The sequence below is a fragment of the Ambystoma mexicanum genome, chromosome 1p (assembly GCF_040938575.1).
Source record: "Ambystoma mexicanum isolate Mex_15411 chromosome 1p, UKY_AmexF1_1, whole genome shotgun sequence".
NCBI classification, from domain to species: domain Eukaryota; kingdom Metazoa; phylum Chordata; class Amphibia; order Caudata; family Ambystomatidae; genus Ambystoma; species Ambystoma mexicanum.
This window is the reverse complement of record NC_090921.1, coordinates 680,209,987-680,228,814: the sequence shown is the minus strand read 5'-3', so window position 1 is coordinate 680,228,814 and position 18,828 is coordinate 680,209,987. Positions and strand designations below refer to the sequence as shown.

The following is an 18,828-nucleotide window of genomic DNA, read 5'->3' as shown; positions in this document are numbered from 1 at the left end:
AAACAAGGGGAAGACAGACAAACGATCCTACTAGGCCAGGTGTCATTCAGATCGCGCAAGTGCAGAGGTAAGGGGAAAAGGAGAAAGTGCAGGGGGAGGAGGTGGGGGGGAAGTGCGGTACAAGGTAAGTAGCGTAAAAAATAAATAAATAATAAGTAATAAATAAAAGGGCCAGCTGGTGGCAAGTGCGAGGTAAGTGCAGAGCAAGTGCTGGGAAGGGGGCTGTAGGGATGCAGTGACAGTCCCACAGTGCAGGGGGAGCCAGGGAGGCAGTGCAAGTGGAGAGTGGCTGGGACCTGGACCGAGGTCGCTGAGAGTGGCTCAGATGCAGGTTTAGTGCAGAATTCAGTGGGGAGTTAAGCAGGTTTAGCAGGGGAGAGGGAGAGAGAAGGCAGAAGCGAAGAGGAAGGTTTTGAGGTGCTTCCGGAACCGGAGATGGTTCTCCTCAAGTTTCAGGGAGGCAGGAAGGCTGTTCCAGAGGGAGGCCCCTGCTGCGGAGAGAGATCTACCCCCAGCTCGTTGCTTCGAGAAGCGGCTGACCATGAGGGAGTTGGAGAAGGATGAGCGAAGGGCTCGTGAAGGAAGATATTTAGGAAGAGAGAGTTGAAGGTATTTAGGCCCCAGGCCCCAGAAGGCCTTGTGGACAATGCAGAGGGTTTTGAACTTAATCCTCGCAGCCACTGGGAGCCAGTGAAGAGATTTCAGTCCTGGAGAGATACGGTCCCTGGGCTTGAGGCCAAGGACAAGTCTCGCAGTTCTGTTCTGGATAAGTTGCAGAGGGCGGAGAGTGGAGGCAGGCAGATTAAGATAGAGGCTGTTACAGTAGTCCAGCCTTGAGAGAACCAGGGCTCGGGAGACAGTGAGCTTCTGGGGGAAGGAGAGGAAGGGAAGAATACCTCTGAGGAGGTGCAGCTGGTAGTGTGACTTCTTAGAGACGTCAGATATATGAGGAGAGAAGGAGAGTGTGGAGTCGAAGATGACCCCAAGGTTTTTAGCCTTGCAGGTAGGGGCAGGAAGGGGGCCAAGGGAGGCCGGCCAGAGAGCTGCAGGGAAGGAGGGAGTGGGTGTGCCGATGAGTAGAATCTCAGTCTTGCTGCAGGCCCCACTATTGCTCCTCAACCCCTTGTGCTTGCATCTGTGCCAGAGGGAAAACCCTTCAGATGTTTGCTCAGGGACAACCCTCGCTGGAGAGCTGAAATGAAGGAAACCCTCAGGGGAAATTGTCAGGCAATAGTCCCGAGACGCCAAACTCAAGGATCTCATAATGTGGGTCACCAGAGGCTGGGGATGAGTCCTTGTGCAGGCGACTACGAAGACCAAAGCTGCCCTGTCACCCTGGCTCTGAAGCCATGTACAGAATCGATGTCCTGGAGGGGGAGCTCTCAACCAGTTCTGAACCTTGACCGCCCTGTAGCAAGGAAGAGACAAAAGACCCTGGAAAGTGCCAAAGTTTGCCCCTTTGAACTCCAGGCGAGAACAAGGCACCAGATGGCACATCCCCAGGTTCAACTTCCAACCGATACTGATCAGGGTTTGGCAGATAGTAGTGATTTTCCAAAATGGAAAAGGATGGAGCCTGGACCAACCACCAATCATCCAGGTAAGGACTTGCTCGAATACGCTGAGCAATGGTGAAGACTGTTGGGGATTTACCCCAGCTAAAAAGGCAGGGCTATGAACTGGAAGTTTCCCTCTCTCCTGGTAAACATCCAGTATGAACGGTCCGTCCATCTGATCGGGATGTGGAGATGAGCCTTCCAGGTCCATAGAACAAAAAGTCCCCCGGGGCAAAGAGTGGAATAATTGACTAAAGGGTCTCCGTCCTCAACTTCGTTTTAACAATGAATTAGTGCACTCCTTGGGAGATTTACGGTGGGCTGGAACTCTCCCGAAGCCTTCAGGACTAGATATAGATTGGATTAGACACCCATGTTTTTGTTTCATCATGGGCACCACACTTTTGACCAGCAGAGGTGCGATTTCCCCCACAAAAGGGCTGTCCTTTTTGCACTGTCCCTTGGCCACGGGGTGATCTGGGGGCCAGAATCTAGTTGAAAGGAGGTGAATTCAAAAGCCATGCATCTCTCGGACCTCTGTGCACAACAGGCATCTAAAACATCTTGGTCCTAAATGTGGATGAAGTGATGCAGGCAAACTCCCACCGGAAGATCAGGAAGGAGTCCAGCCTGGAGTCACCATGGATAGTCGGTCTGTATGGGTGATTGGGGTGGAAGCTGAAGGTTGGCAAAACTTTGATGCAGAGGACCTGCTTCTGCCACGACACCTGAACACCCTTGCTGGGCCACAGAGGTACGGAAGGGTTGGAGGTGAGGTCTGGTTTTTGTATGGCCTCCTGGAAGTGTTGGACTTCCGTTTGATGGGAAGAGTAAGGCCTGATGCTTCACGGGTCTGTTTCACCAGATCCCCATTCTCTGTCCAAACTAAGCCCTAGAAAAGGGAGAAGACTAAGACTCTCTCTGAGTCTTCACCCTTCTAACCTCTTGGCCAACGTTTTCTTTTGCTGGCCACTACCTACAGCTGTTGCAGAGCAAAGGAACGCAACACATTACAGTTAATATTGGAGGCAAATAAAGTTCCTTTTTTAAAAGGTTGACCTGAGCACTGAGATTCATACCCTCCTCCAGTGTTGGAACTCTTGAAGGATCGACTGGGATAAGTAGGGTGTGTAGATTCCTGATTGCAGGCCAAAAGTAGAGGCTGCATGTGCCTTCTTAAGGGAACCTTCTACCCCTCTGGAGCTCTTGGTCTGGTGGGGAAGAATCCTCTAACACAGAAATATTGACAGACACACAGGGTAACAGTCAATCTTAGGTGGTCTGAAAATTCAGTATTCAACTGCAGTGGCTACATGTTTATGCCATTGCCTCAGTATAGCTTCTCAGACTTTCCACACCTTGTAAACCCGGTTCTGGACACAATGGAAAATGGGCAAGCCTTGAACCTCGTTGGCAACGTATCGATTAGAAGCTTCTGTGATCTAATAAGCCATCTAGAGTGGGTCTATGTTGGTTCGCAGATGCGCAGTTACCTCTTCAATCGCATCCTGTTAGATGTACTTTCCCAGGGTATCCCAGCCCTCCTGGTGTTAGGCAGAAACCTGTGCAGTTCCCTCTGGGATCACTACAAAAGATTTAGGACTACAGGTGTTTGGCAGTAAACCCACTTGGTAGCAGTCTGTACCACACAGATTCACTTGGTAGCTGTGGCTGAGCAGTCAGACTTCCCTCAAGAAGAGTTAGGCAGTATGCAGAGTATTCACAATAGGTCAAGAGAACACAATGGAAGAAGTAAACACTGACCAGGGCTTGGTGTAAAAGAGATATAATTATTTATTTAAAACCACATCTAGAAAAACACACAGGCACTAATAGTAAGCAATTCAAAAACACGGTCACTAAAAGATATACACTCCCTTAAAAGAATATTAGACCAGTCTTAAGTAAAGTCCCACTTATTTTCAGACAGCGGTGAGCGCTTAATGTAGATGGCACTCTAATAATTCGTTTTTAAAGGGAGAGACAAGCAGAGAATAAATTGAAACAGATCCCAACACTTTTTCATGAACACAACAAGGCAGGAAGGCAAAGTAACACTAGGAATTCAGTCAGTAGGCCGGATCCGCTTAAGAGGATCCAAACGAAGGTGTCCAAGGTCACACGGTTGCAGTGCACAAAAGTCTTGTAACGGTTCAAAAAGGAGTTGGATTAAAGAGAGGTACCAGTTAGAGGGTCAAGGCGGCCAGCCCAGTCCAGAAGGTTAAGGAGTTATTATTACCTTGTAGCAATCTTTAGAAAGGGAGGCCTGGCGGACATGGTACCTTAAAGTGGTGAGAACACTCCAGCGGGGGCAGTTGTTCCTGACAGCGGATGCAAGTCGGTGCTCCGTCCGGGGGAAGAGAGGATCTCGTCGGGGAGGAAGACAGGAGTCCGTTGCACTGCCAGGGAAGAAACCAGCCGCAAAGTTTCTCGGGTACAAGGAGCGGTCCGTTGATTCGCGGTTCAGTGGTAAGTGGCTATCCGGCTGCCGGGGTGCTTGGCACGGGCAGTTCGACCACAAACCGGTCTGGGGTGCGAAGAAAGAAGGTAAAACTGGTTGTGCCCACCAGTCAGGGGAAGAAGCCTCTCCAGCCGGGAGATCTTCTCTGTCGTCGGGAAGTGGTGAGTCGTTTCCGCAGGGCTCCACCGGTGGTGTCGTCGTAGCAGGTCAGCTCAGCTTCTCCCTCATTGGATTCTCAGGTCCTGTGGCGACTTCTGAAGTTCCAGTCCCCAAAGCCCTGCTTTTATGCAGCATACCCCCATTCACTCAGCCTAGCTGTCAATCAAACATGCTAAGTGGTGAGCCGGCTGGCTCCCCACTTGGGCCAATCACACAAGAGTGCGACTTGAGTTACCAAGGTAACTAAGTCCAGGGTGCCTAAACCCCCTCCGACACTCCCTGTGGTACCCAGACAGAGTGGCACCACTTTTGGAGGCTTCTGTGGAGAAGCCCGCCAAAAAGTGGAACAAAGGACTCGACTTGGGTTGGAGTCACAGAAGAGAACACAAACGCTATTTTAGAATCGAGTCCTGGCAAAAAATACCAACCGGTGAATTTAATATTAATTAAATAAACCGGCGCTATGTTCGAGGCTATGAGAATTAAATAATTAAAGTTGGTAGCCTCGAACAATGGGAAAATCCCATAGGGAAATATTCGCGGTCGAATATAAAAAGTAGTTTCCACTGCCACCAGCCAAAACTCGATCAGGGGGGACGGAGACGTGCCCCCTCGAATAACAGACCCCGGGGCAATCGAATTGCCCCGACCAGTACGTCCACAATATGATGGTTTGTACTGGTTTCTGTTAATAATTTGGGACTAGTAAAGCCAATTGTGACTTTACACGCCCTGGGAGACAGTAGTCAGTCCCAGGGTATGGAGTCAATGGTGGGGTGCCACAATGACACCCCTGTGTTACTGCACAGAGGGTGCTGTGTAACACACATAGTAAAACACATGAGACCCTATGGAGTAAAGGACCACATAGCCCATAAAACACATTAACAGTCAAAGGAACACCATAAATCATGTCCAAGAGTGGGAGAAAAGAGTCTCACTCTTGGCAGGAGAAAAAAAAACAACTCCAGAAATCCAGCAAATCGGCTGGGGGATTCACTAGGTTAGGAAATTCAGCCTAAAGAGAGAATTCACCCTAACACTGGTCATCCAGGTCTATCCCCTGAAGGTCTGCCCCTTGCCCCTTTAAACAACTGATGGCTTGAAAGTTTTGAATCCACCATAACCACGGACATCGCCCTGGGCTACCCTCCAGACCATTGTTTTCAGACTGCCAAGCCATTACAGAAAGGGAAAGACCCAGGCTTGGTCCCACTCCAAAAGGGGCAGTTCAACCAGAAGTGCTAGGCCCCATCCCCAGCACAAGACCACAAGTAACCCCATCCCCCGCCCACCTGGAGGGCAGCATAGGGCCGAATCCTCAGGAAATGTTGGTATCTGAAGAAGGTTAAGCCTTCTCTCAATGGCTTCATCAACTGTAGGAACAGCCACTTTAGCTCTTCCCTTGGCATATTGATAGTGGGGGACCCCGGAAAAGAGGGGTTGCACGAGAGGCCCAAATGTGCTTTCTTTGGTGACGTCGGTAAACCCAGCCCACTCCTCACCCCAACCCCCTGATCTACTCCCGCTCCAGTGTTGAGAGAGGGATTGGTTTGGAGTCCCTCTGCACCTGAAGTGAGATCAGGATGGCATCCTCCACCTAGGGTGTGAGGGTGTGCGGACCTGGCTCATAAGCAGACGTGTGCTGACACTAACCTTCTGCAGTGCATACGGCCTCCCCTGTCCTCCCCTGGCCATTGGCGTCTTCCACCTGAATTATTTCCTACTGCTTCCAGGTCACAATAGGCAGAGGGCCAGCACCGGACTGTACTGTGCCCGCAACTGGGGTGTCTAACGCTGCCGCCCGCCTGAAGAGTTTCTACCCTGAGGTTCAAGACTGTAGACGCCTCAATTATCCACAGCATACTGTGAGTACCACCTGTTGGAGATGGGTGGGGGTAACTGGTGGATATAGGGGTAGAGACTGCTCTTACTGAGTCAGGTGATGGTGGGGAGGTGCCTCTTGCCCTGGGGTGGGGGTGAAAAAAAAAATCTGTTTATTTTGTTACTGTGATACCTGTCTGGGAAGTGGGGGGTCTTCTCTTTTGGGAAGGACTGGGTTGATGAAGAGGGACAAGAAGTTATTGTCCAAGTAGTTCACTCCTGTGTTTGAAACCTGGATTAATGGGGTGTAACCTTGTTGGGTCTGTGCTGTTGTCCGCACGGACTTATTATTGCCATTAGTTTGTTCTCCAAATTAATTCTAGCAAGAAGGTTATGATGGTCAAAATACTGGCTTCGGACCTTTTTTGTTTGTGAGTTTGTAGTCTCTGTTCACATCAATGAAACCAGTTATAACAAAGTACCACATTACAGTGCTTTGAAAAAAAGGCCAGGACAGGAAACCTGGCCTACTCCTGATGGGGAGCCACTTTGTTGCACTTAATTTTGTTAAACGTAGTGATATTCTGCATGTATATATATTTTAAAAAATGATTTTCTGTGGTGTTTTTATGACCGAATATCTCGGGCCATTGCTGTTTTAAAGTGGGACTGTGGAGGAGGGCTTATAGAGTGCAACTACTTCATCCTCCTGGGTGAAGGTGGACCTAAATCAATCCTAGAGTATTTGGGAAACACATATTTTGGGACTTTGTATTCTATCCCCATGGAATATTTGACTACACAATTTTGAAACAAAGATGGGTGTGTTCAAAACATTTTAAAAATCATTTTGGAACCAAGATCCCTGTGTATTAAAGCAGGAAAAATGATTGGTTTATGGCGATGTTTTGGGCAGTGGGGTCTTGCAGAGGGGTCTGTACTCGTGAAAGGATGGTGCATAAATTGATTACATCATGGTCCGAAAAACCGAGCTGTCTCGAAACCTCCCCTTACACGCTGGCCCCTTCCTCTGATCACGGCAGTTTCCTTTTCCATCTCAGTCTCGCAGATTAGTGTTTGTTTCCTTGGTGAAAGCAAATGGCACTACAGACCTTCATCGGGGAAGTCCTTTTCGGGGCATTCTCTGTGGTGAGGCAACCCAGCAAAATGTAGGACCGAGGAGACCAGATAACTTTAATAAGAGGGCAGTAAAACTTGCAATGTTACTCTGTCTGCAAGCAAGTAAGACCGATCCAACACAGTCTCTCTGTCTTCCAAACGCAGAAGAGCAGGCTAGTCCAAAAATAAATTGTGACAACAGGTTTTTCTTTGCATTTAATCTTCTAGGTCATTGTTAATTTTACCAAAGGAGTGATTTGGTGAAAAATTGGAAAGCGCCAAACGGCCCATCTGCCGTCCTTGCTAGAACTGTAATTGTTCTTAATATTCTCTTTTGGATAATTTGCAAGATGGACTCCAAAAAAAAAAAGGATTATTTGGCAAGGAGAGGGAAACTTGCATGCAATGATGTTTTGAATGTTATGGTTCCTGGCAGAAATCTCATCTTCCACTCCACTCTACTATGGATATGGTTTAGCATCTAGGCTCTTAATTTTGGAAGTAGGAGACCACTGTTTTTAATCCAGATTGCCTTCCTTGATCTTAGTGAGTGGTGCTGGGCCTCGGTCTCATTTCTTCATGAAGCAAAAAAGGTGCACTATCTAGTAAGAAGCACTATATGAACAACTTGCTGTTTAATGTTGATCAGCTAGCCTTTCCTTTTTGTGTCATGAACCACCTGGATGCTTTGTTGCTAGAACACAACATTTGATCTAGACCGAAGTTATCCTTCACAGACACCTGGTGAGCAAGATCTTCACTATTTCAAAGCTGGCCCAATGTATAGTGCAGTGGGTTAATGTGCCTCCTGCAGAGAACAGGAACATCCGGGTCAGAGGTTTGAATCTCGGCAAGGATGTGCCGTTTTTCATTTCATGGTGGATGAAATGAGGACCATTAAGTTGGTGTGGGGGGGGGTTGTGGAAAGTGGAACAGGTTTTAGATTTCGTTCTAAACTGGTAAAATGGCAGAATGTCCATTTTCAAACATGAATATTAGAATTAACCTGTTCATGGTTTAACGATTAACATTGACCGAAGCTGTGGCCAGTGTCCCATGCCATCTTTTTTAATCCTGCTGTGTCATTTTAGAAGAGGAACGACGGGATCCCGCGCCATTCAAAGAATGGCTTCTTGGCGGGGGCCCCCCTTAGTGGTGATGCTCTCATTGGGCACGGCAGTGTATTAGAAGCAAGGGGGGCGGGGGCCATGCAGGTCACCGCCCAGAAGGGGGGTGGGTGACCTCAACGGCGAGCGACGCAAAGGAAATGCGCCCTAGCCGGAGACCCTATAAAAAGGACTCTGTGCATGAACTCAGCCTCATTCTCTGCCGACTCCCACTATTGTTGGTGGCGTTCCAGTTCCCGTTCGGGTGGATTTTCGATTCCTGCTCTGGTTTTGTGTGAAGGAGTTTGAGGTTCGTGTGAGGAGGAGCCGCGGTTCGAGTCGGGCAGGAGAGTGGCAGTGCTGTTAAGGAGATAGGAGGTAACGAGAATGAGGAAGGCCTGTTTTATAGCTCAATTGGTTATAGGGGTAGTAGACGTGCTGCCTCTGTGCATGGGCTAGTGCCTAGTCGCTGTAGTACAAATGCTTAACTGTGGGGCCCGAGGGTGTTTATTAGATGAATACAGTAGGAGTTGGTAAGTTAGGCAGCTGGGGCCGCAGTGGCAAAAGGAAGGAATGTGGAGAGGGGGAGCGGGTGTGCTTGCGGCCGCCGCGGCGCACAGGCCCAAAAAAGTGAGGGGGCAACCTGGCATGGTTCGAGCTGGTACATTGTTTAGCTGTCGGATGGCAACACGGAAGATTACGGGGACGGGGGCCTGTAGCAGGCGGGTCAAAGCAGAAACGAGTTCTCGGGACGCATCATTGGTTTCTCGGGTCGCATCACTGTGTGTCGCTGTTTGTAGGATAGGGTGGGGGAAGGGCACCATGTTGGTCCGCTGGCCTGCATGGGGCAAGCTCGGGGTGCACTCAGGGGAAGGAATAAGGCGGGTGGGGGAGGCGGGAAGCACTCCTGGAGCCGCGCCTCCAGGCGCTCTGAGCAATTGTGTGTTAACAAAGTTGCTGGTGATTTAGGTTCCGAGCGGCACAGACAGGCCAACAAACACGCCAGTAAGAAGATAGAATGGGAACACTCACGGAGGCACGGGTAGCGCTGGGGAGAGGCGGGGGGTGAATTCTGCCGCAGTTAATGCAAATGAGCGGGGGGGCATATGAAGAGAATTAGGCCACTTGGTGGTGGGGCTTCGAAGCGTGCAAAGGCACGGGTGGGATGCACAAGAGGTGCTGGCAATGGTCGAGGGGCACGGGAGAGAGATGTTTTGAGGGGCAGAGTCAGGAGGTGTTATTACGGTTACAGCAAGGCGACATGAGGTTTTATGCAATATGTAAGAGGCTCCGAAGGGGGGTCTGATAATCGAATGGGATAGCTTGCCTATTATTAGTGCTAAGATGCAAGGTCAACATGATTTATGCTTGACGGGGTCGGAAAACGTGATGTCAATTCTGTTGTTACAAAGAGGCACAATGCTAATGGCAGGATGGTATTATGAGACTCTGGGGGGGCGGTGGGGGGGTTGTCGGCACGCTCAGGGTAGTGCAAGATTGATGGAGAGGTAGGAGGGGAAGAACAGGGCAGGAATGGGCAGGACGCAGCAAAGAGGCCAACCTAGGTAGGGGCAAATGGCATTCGTGATGGTAGCCTCTCGAATACGCATTGGTGGTTTCAATTGGTGAAAATGTTATTTGCATCAGGTGAACTAGGGTAATCTGGACATTGGCCAAGGTGTCGCTGCCGTACAGCAGGGCCCAGGGGTTGCGGGGGGGCACCATGATGGGTGTTTCAATGGGTAAGCATCGGTTCAGGGGTAGGGAGAGGGGAGCCGTGTGGGGCGCTCTGTATGAAACCACTCCCAACACTAATGGCTGGGGGGGGTGAATGGCATGCATAAGGGGGCGTTTGAGGGGATGGGAGCGGTCGAGGTCCGGAGCGCACAGTGATGTAAAAGCAGGAAGATAGTCTTGGGCAAGTTGGATATGGGCTTTTCAGTTTGGTCGTCGCAGCAAAGGGGCCAGACCGGGGATGGGCGATGGTATACACACTGCCGGATACGGCGAGGGGTGGGGGTTCAGGCTGGTTTCTTTCGGTGCCACAGGGCCGGCGGGTATAGAGGCCCAAAAGCGATTGGGAAGGGCGAAGGATGCAGGCAGGGCCGTCGTAAGAGGGGTACGTTTTGGGTCAGGGTGTACTTTTGGTTTCAGTCCATGGGGCGCAAGGTACGGGGAACGGGGCCCAAGCTGCTGACTGAAAACGTATACCACGTCGTTGGGTGACGCAATTGGTTGATTGGAACTGCACTCAAAGGCTTATCATGTTTGGGGGTGATTCAATGGGGCAATTTGGCGTGCTTTCACGGGCACACAAGGGGTCTTGCTTAGTGGCGGAACATTAAATACAGCCTGGGCGCTTGAACAAAAAAATGAAAAAAACAATTATAAATAAATAAATAAAAAATATATATCCCTCAGCCGAAACTTGTGCCAATTGGCTTTTTAAGGGTTCTGGGGCGGAGTCTATGAGAGCCGCGACTTCTTCCCATTGATGGCAGTTGTAACTAGCCAGCAGGGTGGTGGAGTTTGCAATCCTTGCCTGGTAGGCGGAAGTGGAGGCTAATTTCCTGCCCAAGCCATAAATCTTCTTGCTCTCCTTGTCGGGGGGATCTTCGGACGATGACAAGGGTGTTCCCGCCCTCTTACGGGTGTTTGTAACAACCAGGGAGTCCGGTTTGAGATGTCCCCTTATGTATAGTGGGTCAGATTGGGCTGCCCTGAAAAGCTTTTCAATTCTGGGGTTTACTGCCCTAGTGAGATTGGGGTTAACCAGGGAAGGGTTTATCCTCCTTTGTATTGACTTAAGGATAGGGATGGCCTGAGCAACAGGTCTCCTCTCTCCCACCAGTTCCTCTGCAAAGTCCCTCTCTGCCTGAGCACCTTGGGTGGAAGTGCTGTGCCGCTATGGGCACGACCTCATTCAGGAGAGGTTGGTTGTCGACCGGGAGTCGGTAACCCCGGGCTCTTTCTCTACTGGGGAATCTACCCTGTATGTATCTGGGTCGTCCTCTTCCTCCTCCTCCTCTTGGCCCTCATCATCCCCGTAATAGCCTGTCCCAGTTTGTTCTTCGAACATGCCCACGTCTGGATCCTCAACAAAGGATGGATCTTCCTGGTATTGAGAATAGGGCTGTATATAGAAGGGGTTTGAAGCTAGAGTTGGTGCTTCACCCCGGGACTTCCTACTTGGGGGTATTGGATCCTTTGAGCCTGAGGGAGTTGCCCCTTCTGGTGTATACGAGAGAAAGTGTTCCGGGTTCTTGGCATAGAAATCTGCCAATGATGACATCCTTGACATTACTCTGTCTATGTCCTCACTGGACCATACCTTTGAACTGGGAATAACTATTTCCTGGAGTGTTTTCTCTGTTTTATCCTGACTAGACCTACTGGCCTGAACAGGGGCCTTAAGGACAAGGGTTTGAGACTTGTCCGTCTGTTTAGGTGGAGTAGAATGTAGTTTAGGAGAGTAAGTAGGCTGGGACTGCTTACTTCGTTGTTTTCCCCCCTCCCCGTGGGTGGAAGAGTGCTTCCCCGACTTTTGGGCCCTATCAGAGCTTTTCGATGCCTGGCGTCGAAATTCGGGGGTAGAGTCCCTGTCTCTGGAGAGTGTAAGGGATTCGGTAGCAGCCTTGCCGCTGCCTGCAGACGCCGGCTCCTGGAGTGCGGCTTGGGGGTAGAGGTCGGCGTCGTCCTCCGACGACCGAACCTCAGTCACTAAGGGGAGCGAGGCACTTTTAGCAACAGTGGAGGGTTGCTTGGTGTCATGAGGCGATCTCGAACGCGAAGGCCCAGAGGACACCGACTCGGTGGACCGTTCTCTACGTGCCTCTTGCCGAGAACTCGACGTGCGCGTCGAGTCTCGGTTGGACTTCTGTTTGCTGGAAGTAGTGTGGGTAGCGCTCGTGTCGCCGGGGGTCTTCCCCATAGCTGCCCTGCCGGACAACCTTCCGAGGTCGGGGACTTGCGCTTGGCTGTCCATCGACGCCACATTGCCCTCGCCGTCCGAAAGTACGGCGTCGCTGCCATCGCTGAAGGCACCCTCCGCGGCCATGGCCTCTTGTCGCCTGGCATGGTGGGCCCAACGCTTTGTCGAACGGTCCTTAAGGGTCTTCGGTTTAAACCGACTGCACGCTCTGCAATTCGCCTCGGGGTGGTCCCTCGGCAAGCAGAGGTTACACGTGGCGTGTCTGTCAACCCAAGGATACTTGCGGTTGCACTTGGGGCAAAATTGAAAGGGGGTACCCTCCATACGCACCCTATGGCAGCGGGCTGGGAGTGTAGGAATATAAGTAATGTACCTATATTAAACAGAGTCTAGGATATGTGCCACCCCCCACTCTCCCTACTTGCAGGGCCGAGTCCAGAGGATTTCCGAGGCCAGAGGCCATCTGAGGCCCAAATCCGTCGCTGTAGTCAGACGGTTGAATTTTCTCAGATCCGGCGTCGAGTGTCGATGTTCGGAGACTCGACGTAGAGGTGGAATAAACGGGGAAATATATAACAATATTAGCAAAATCTGACTAAGTCAGGGAACTCCGCTCAGTGCTTCCGACCAGCATGGCGGAAAAAAACAATCTGAGGGTCCTAGACGCGTGAGGGATCATGGGTACAGTGGACGTCACACTAGGGATAGTATTACTGGCACGCCCTGTGTCGACGCCCAATTTTCGAGTTTCGAAAAACAAACTATAATACTCCGCAGCTTCCACTAGATGTCGGCCTATGCACAGCATGTGAATCTAAACAGATACAAGTATCAGAAATACGATTACGGTGAGTATTGTATTATATATATATATATATATATATATATATATATATAATGGGTTTCTGGCAGAAACCATTGTTCCCACTACGGCTGTTGGGCCAATTCGACCATGCATTTGATGAGGTTATATCCTTAAAAAAGGAGCCAAAGCGGAAATTGGAGAAGGAAAAGAAAGTTAATACATGGAAAGAAAATGCACGTAAATAGAGATGGGGAAAAGAAAATGAAAAGAAAAATTGCAAAAGAAAGAAATGGCCAAAGGGTAGAGAGGGACTGTTAGGGAGGGGCGAAAGAAGCAAACATACTGCCCTTCACGGCTACACGTATCCCTTCCAGCAACACACTAACTAGGAACATGAACTGTCAAACTTCAAGTCAGCTCTCTGGACCACAGGTGCGAACTGATAGGTCTCCCTTGCACCGTGTGACTCATACGGCGGCCCACATTTTTATTGTTTTACATAGTTTTGTGAGCTGCTGATACCGTGACCGAGATGTAGTATCATAAGACTTCTGGTGTTGAGGCAAAACTGCACCTGGGAACTAGTATAATTTTTTTATTTTTATTTTTTTTTTGTATATTTTTTTTTTTTTTTTTTTTTTAATTTCGCCCTGACCGCATTTTATTTGTACTGTGCCCTGCACCAGTAGAACGAGTGAGAAAATAGCAGCCTTTCGTCAACGCCCAAAGCTTTGGTGGCCGACCCCTCTTTAAGCTGTGCAGCGCCGTGCTTCTGCTGAAAACGATGCGACCTCTGATAAATGCATACTTGCGATTGAAGCTGTGAGGACATCTGCTCTCAGCGGTCGTTTGCCCTGTCGTGTGAATGTGTGCACGTAGCATCAAAACATGCCTACAATACTAAGCCGAGGAAATGTTTGAGCTGCCCGCAACGTGACTCTGACACACCTCGTTCCCATTCCAGCAGCTGTGTTGCGCGAAGGAATCTTGTATTGCTTCTGGTCGCGTGTTATGAGGCCTACGCCTCTCCTGCGCGTGACCAAAATGCTGCTTTGGCTGATAGGCTCTAGACGGGCCATGACCCTGGGTAAATTCTACATCAGGCGCTGAAACCCATGAAGCTATGACTGCATTTTTGAGTCTGTTCATTGATTGAGTATTGCCGTTGGGCTACTCCCCACCCCCTTCCTGACCGCCATTCCGTGCGAGGTGTCTTTATATTTAGCGTCTTGTCCCGGAGCCAGGGGTTTGCCGAGAGACGCTTTGTTGGTCTTTCCTCTCGACGGGTGAGTGGATGGCCTCTTTTCCATGCACTGCGTCACTCCTTGAGAAGACTGGTATTTTTAGCCTACTTTTCGGAGCCTTTTCCCAGACGTTTGGCCGTTTATAGAGCTTCCCTTTCGCCAAGAATTTCTTTCCGTCATTCTGTATAGCCTTCGTCCACATATGCGCACTGGATACAGACGGAGAACTCGGGGTATTTCCCGTCAGGAAGGAGAGTTTGCTAGGCCTCCAAAGACGGAGGGGGGTGGGGGAGGGCAAGAGGGAGGCGCAAATAAGGGGGGCGATCCAATTGAAGTCCTTGGACGGCATTGAACTGCTTGAGGGTGTGAAATTAGCCCAATAACATCACCAAATGAGGCTTGGATGACGGATATGCCTATCGTGGTCCCATAGGCCATAGCGGTATCAACTAGCAAGTTAGCTTGTCCAATGCACATGCCTGTTTTGGGGGTGGGGGAATCCCCGATTTTCCTAGACTCCCATCTTCTGATGCTTGCTTACTGGGTTCACAGTCCAACAGTCAGCTGTTAATTTTCAAAGCCGAATAATTTTTGGACATTGTCGTTATCGATCCAGGTACGGTAATATAAGTTTTACACCTGAATACTCTACATTGTTATCCCCACCCCCTCCAAAAACGTGCACACACAAATTGTAGCTTTCTGTGGTGTTACTGGCACAGCATACTTTCAGCTAAAAGGCACTGATGAGCCCAATAACACGGTAAGCCTTTGAAAGGGAAAAACAACGTATTTATCAAGTGGATGTTTATCATCTAGAAAATTCTTGTAAATATGAATCAAATGGCACTAAACAAAGTGGGGGTGTTTTCGTGTTCTCGTGCTGCATATTGCACCATGCATGTGGTAGGAGACGCGCACCACTAAGAAAGCGACAGTGCAGCCCCATTAGTCTGCTTTTTGTAGGAGGATCTGCACATTAGCAAGCCCACAGGTCTTATCAGCCATGATATAATTTGCTATCCAACGGTGCAAACGTTGCCACTGGAATACACATCTGAAAAGCACTGGATGAGGTATCGACACTTATGAGGAAACTTGAGAGCTTGGCAATAAAAAGGGCACTTGTGGAAAATCGATTGTCACCTGACGTGGTTGTGGAGTATTCAGGGGTTCTTTTCTCATGCGTTCTATGCTGTCCTTTCTCATTCCTAATTATTTATTAACTCTTAAAGTTGTGTAAAGCATCCGCTTTTAGACTGTAACACTTGTCTGTTCAGAAATGTTCCAGACATCACAGAAGATTATTTATAACTGTATTTCCTGTTAGACATGATTGGATTTCCACTTGGACAAGCTTCGTTCACTTAAGGATTTCCCTGACAAATGCAAATACCAGACATGTTCGATCTGCAAACCTTTAACTCCAATTCAAATTTTTGACATACGTTTACTCTACTGTTTACTTATGCAAAGTAGGACGGTGAAGAGCAAAATTTATCCAAGAAGCCTGTTTGACAACTGAGCTATTTAGCCGGTTAAGAATGCCAAGCCTATTTTAGAGATTTTCTTTTTTAAGTTCAAAGCTTTCTCACTCTGTTCTTGTTTTGTAGCTAAATCAGTAATTCTTCTTTGCTACTCTAAAATTCTAGAGTGGGTTTTTCAACCACAACACTGTCTGGAAAAGCACCATCTCTTGACCCCTTCTCTCTTCTGAAGTCTGGGTTTCACTGGCGTCTCTCAAGTGAAACTGTGCTCACCCCATCCAGATCTTTCACTTTACTGCCTCCCACTGAACCTCTTTTCTTCTACCCCATGACTTCCCTGCAGCCTTTGACACTATTAACAACTCCTGTCTCCTCTGGACGCTCTCTGCTCAAAGCTTCCGGTGCGCTGTCCTTGCCTGGATGACCTCCTGCTTAGATGCCCGTTCCTCTTGGATCGCTGGATCCTTCTCTGAAGCCCTTCTGCCAGTTGAGGTCCTGCAAGGGTATGTGCAGTTCTCTCCTATTCACTCTCTGTACCTCATCTCTTGGCAAGCTCGTTTCCTATTTTTGGCTATCATAGTATCTCTTTGCTAACAGCACCCTACCATGCCCCAGACATTTCTTCCTGCATCACTGACTGCCTGATTACCATTTACCAGTGGATGTCTGTTTGCTGCCTAATGCTTAACCCATCTAAAACCTCAGGTGATTCTAGCATATTCTCCTCCTCCCCCATCTTGTATTCCCCCGCAGTCCCTTAGCCACCCTCCGCTTATCCCACATGGATTGCAATGTGTGCCTCTACGGTTGTGGCTGCCAGGTTTAACTTGTTCCAATCTGTAATAGCCACTCTTTCTCAGCTTTCATTAAATACAAATTCTTGTCCTCTCCCCAACCTTTGTAACCAGCAGACTAGATTACTACTCATGAGATTCTAGCTCTGCTTATTTACCGCACGTGGCCAGGTACATCGTTTTGCCGATCCTCTTCGAGCACTGAGCACTTGCTAGAGAACTTGGGGGTTCTGCAGCACTGAATGATTCTCTTTCAATCTGCGGGGGTCAGCTTGACACCATCTTCAGACTAAATTATGAGCAGGAGCTTCACGGAGTGTGGAGGACGAATGATGATGCATTAAAGCATTGCAGGGTTGATGGCTCTGTAGAGTGCAAGGATGTATACAGTGTACCTGGCTGATGCTGTGCATTCTGTGGCTTCTCAGGGGAACCGGATGGTGGGACTCTTTTTATTCATGGAACCCATATGCACGGGCATAGTTTGACTTGGGCTATTTAACATACTCCTGGTGTGCTCAGTGCTCTCAGGTTGGCGATGGAGAGTGGAATAATGCTTTAAAGTGCGAGGACCCTATTTCTGTAGTTTCCTTTAAGTCTAGATGACTTGGTTATGTGAAGCCCTTTTGCCAGCATTTGGGTGGGATAGAATTGACTGTTGTGGACTCCTGTTTGTTTTGTTTTAGCTAGGTAGCAATTTTTAGCTCAGTTGTTGAGCCCATCATCTGCACCACGAAGGGCATTGTAAGTATGATTCATTGTTGAGGTTGGAAGATATAGTTTGGTTAATATTTGGCTTATTCATAAGGCGGGCACACTGATCTAATACCCCCTAGTATACAGCCCCAATCCACAATTCTGTGCAAGAAACGGGTGGGTTGATCAAAACTCAACATTTTTTAAATAAAGGAATCGAAGGTCGCTCGCCCCCCCCAAGCTTTACATATGCAAAAACACCACAGACTTACACTATCACAGGCATCTTAGATACAAACCAAAACTGTCAATATTTAAGCAAGCAGGTTATTTCTCACACCATTCATTTACATAATTAAATATCTGTGGAAACTTTACATTCTGAATAAAACTAGGGATATTGGTTTGCTCTTCTACTGCTTGTCGGTCACTGTATCAAAACTCTTTTTATTTAACATATTACAGAGTCACATTTGCAAATGATGCATAGAGCTCTGCCTTCCCCAATAATAACACCAGCAATTTATGGCATCTTCGAACTGTTACATAGAGAAGTGACACTTATATGCATGTATTTATTTCAATATGTTTCTGTTCGTTCCCAAGAGTAAGTATGAGGTTGTGGATTTCTATCTTGTGCATGTAATTGGATGTAGGCCATTATGCATTGCATGTGAGTTCTGCAAGTTTGGGGTTGGGGTATCTTTTTAATCCATTTAAAAATGCAGTGACTATTTTGACTTGTCCAAGAAGAATTATTTTATAATTTTATTAAACCCGTATAACAGTCCCTCCCCTCTCACCTCACAAATAGAATCCCACAGTGCAGTTTTAAGAATGAGGGGTATATCTGATTTACATTTGTATGAGAGTACACATGACGCAATTAAACTTGCTATCCTTTCCCATTCTTTATTAAATGGCTATGGCCTTCAAAGAACGCACACTACCAGGGAAAAATCTTAGTCTGTGCTATGGACGTCTTCATATCCCAGCACAATACTAACTATTTCTGTGACAACATTTTGTACAATTTAATGAGTTTGCAGTTTATAAAAGGTGGTACTCCGAATGCATAGAAGTGCAATCTATATCATTGCATCCAGAACTCTGAAATGTTCTTTAAATTGGACTGAGCCAACATCTCACTCAATGTTACATGCAGTGAGATTGCACAGTTTATTTGCTATTTAAAACCACCCCCTTTTTAGGACTTGGCAGGAAAAAAAATGTAGGGTATGTATCAATTATTTTGGGGAAATCTCACTCATTTTTGAGAAAATGCTTTCCATTTGAGAAACAGTCTTAATCTTTAGATTGAAAATCTCCCAGTCAGCAAGGCTCCTCCTTTTCTGGTTCTATGAAGCAAGGACGGTTTCCGATTCTCTTCTCTGTAGGTTTACTTGTGGATAGTACTCATCCCCTAGAACAGGAATTTTCTTCCTGAAGCCCTTACATTGGTCTCACTAATTTCATCCATCCATAATAATAATCCCTGGAGGTGTTCTTCCTCACAGCTGTTTCCACTGTCTGAATCCTTTCCCCTGTGTGCTCCAAGTTTAAAATATTTCCATACTTATGTCATGATTATGTCATACTATTTAATTGGCCAAGTCCTTCCATTGGTTTGACAAACACTCAGACAC

General features: G+C 48.2%; 1 protein-coding gene across 2 annotated transcripts in view; it reads left to right on the top strand.

The window, feature by feature from the left end:
- CDC42SE1 (CDC42 small effector 1) overlaps positions 1 to 18,828 on the top strand; it is a 433,771-nt gene that overhangs the window by 156,163 nt on the left and 258,780 nt on the right. The window lies entirely within an intron of this gene.